Raw genomic sequence first — 2,500 nt, 5'->3', positions numbered from 1 at the left:
TGCAGTTGGTTTTACATTCTAAAGCGACTTAGCCTTTTGTTTTGGTTTTGGTGAGCAGAGAACTCTTAACCGCCTTGATGTTCTTTTTACAAATGAAGTTATCTTTTTTAAAAGTGACCTAGCTTTTTCTTCTTAAGCAGCTTTGCATTTTTTGAGAGTGATGTAAACTTTTTATTTATTTGGAAATAGCAAAAGTGAAATAGCACTTTTCAAACATGAATAGTCTTTTTAAAAGACTTTGATCATGCAGTGAGTGAGTGAGTGAGTGAGTGAGTGAGTGAGTGAGTGAGTGAGTGAGTGAGCTAGACATTTAAGAGACTTTTAAAGTGGCTTAAGCCCTTTTAAAGTGATATGAAGCTTCTTGAATGTGACTTATTATATATTTTAAAGCGACTTAATGTGTTTCTTTAAATGTGACTTAAAATTGTTGGTTAAGTCACATCTACCATTCTTAAAATGAAAACTTGTATTTCTTTTTTAAAGAGACCTTTTGCTTCTTAATTAAAGACTTCTTTTTTTTCTAAAAGGGACTGCAGTTTTTGAAAGTGACCGAGCCTTTGAAAAAAATAAAAAGTAGGCATTTTTCACTGTGCATCTTTTTAAAATGGATTCAGCGTCTTCTGTAATGAAAACTTCTGTCTTGCAAACAAACAAATGTTTTTGAAATTCATTTTGTAGTGTGGTATGGAATTTCTGAAATAGATGTGTAGTATTTTTTAAATAGCAGTGAAGTATTTTGTAAAGTCTTCTTTTAATAAGTGGTTTACACTTTTTAAACGTTTTTGAAAATGAATTTGCTTTTTTAAATGATTTTTGCATTTATGTTCAAGAGACAGAGGGTTTTATTTTTTTTTAAGGATACTTTTTTTTAAGGATACTTAGGCAGGTGGGTATTTCTTTAACCATTTCATGTGCTGGGTTGTTGTATAACAATAAATCAAGCTAAGCTTCCCCAATTCAAATGGTGCATTCTAACCGATTGAAAACAATATTGTTTTATAAATGAGAGTTGAAAAAGGCTGTAGAAAAAGTCTAATTTAACATTTCATAGTTCCACTGTCATTTTGTAGATGTTTTTTTATGAGTTATGTTAGTTACAGAAAAATAATTGGTGCATGAAAGGGTTAAGCGGTTGGGTGTTTTCATAACCGACCGAGGACTTCCTAAGCAGCCGCGTAACTCATTAATCGGCGGGGTATTTGTTAACCGTTAGGGTTAGGGTTAACCGGACAAGAGTTTTTTTTTACCGAACAAGCGTTTCTTAAACCGAACAAGTGTTTTTTCCAGTGAGCAAGTGTTTTTTTTTTAACAGAACAAGTGTTTTTTCCAGTGAGCAAGTGTTTTTTTTTTAACAGAACAAGTGTTTTTTCCAGTGAGCAAGTGTTTTTTTTTTAACAGAACAAGTGTTTTTTCCAGTGAGCAAGTGTTTTTTTTTTAACAGAACAAGTGTTTTTTCCAGTGAGCAAGTGTTTTTTTTTTAACAGAACAAGTGTTTTTAAACAAACAAGTGCTTTTTTTTTTTTTTTTTTTTTTTACCGAAAACGGGTTTTTTTAACCGTACCACGGTTTCTTTAACCGAACAAGAGTTTTTTTTAACCGTAAGACGGTTTTTTAACCGAGCAACTATTTTTTTAAGCGAACAAGTGCTTTTTTAACCGAACAAGGGTTTTTTTAACCGTACCACCGTTTCTTTAACTGAACAAGTGTTTTTTTTTTAACCGCACAAGCGTTTTTTTTAACCGTTAGGGTTAGGGCTAGGGTTAGGGTTAGGGTTAGGGTTAGGGTTAGGGTTAGGGTTAGGGTTAGGGTTACAGGTTTTTTTTTTTTAACAGAACAATTGTAAATTTAACCGCACAAGCTTTTTTTTTTAATCGAACAAGGCTGAGTATTTTTTAAACCGAGCGAGGAACTTTTTAAAAGTTTTTTTAACCGTTAGGGTTATTTTGTTAGGCGAAAGAACACTTTATTAAACGAACACTTTTTTTAACCGCACGAGCCATTTTACTATCGAAAGAGGAATTTCTTGAGTTGCCTAGCGATATTTTAACCGAGCATGCATCTTCTTAAGTAACTGAGCATTTTTATAGGCGAATACGTTTTCTTAACCGACTTAGCGTTTTCTACGATTTTTGTGACTTTGCAAATGTTTCTTGGACGTTTTGCAAACAAGTCGGACTCTTTTTAAAAACTTAAACTCTTGTCCCATTAAAAATTGAATGTTCATGGAGAAGACGAGAGCAAACGCAGCACAGCTCTAGCAGTTTGCTGGTAGCTTCTCTGGTGTTGGTGTAAAGCATTAGAAGCGCTCCGTTGTCGCTGTTGAGACGTTTGACAGTGCTTTTTCGGCGGACGGTTCTCGATGCGTTGGTGTCGTGCGGTTTAAGTGACTCGAGAGTCCAGAGGAAGTTTTATTCGTCCTCTGCAATTGGCGTTGTGCGTTGTATGGGCTTGCCAGAATGCGTTTAGCGGCGAGAGATCGAATAGATTCTCTTTTCTAGCG

This window comes from Hydra viridissima, unplaced genomic scaffold (assembly GCF_058129835.1).
Source record: "Hydra viridissima isolate aposymbiotic clone 2 unplaced genomic scaffold, HvirCarnegie_v1 scaffold_14, whole genome shotgun sequence".
NCBI lineage: Eukaryota > Metazoa > Cnidaria > Hydrozoa > Anthoathecata > Hydridae > Hydra > Hydra viridissima.
Note: the sequence above shows the minus strand (reverse complement) of the source record.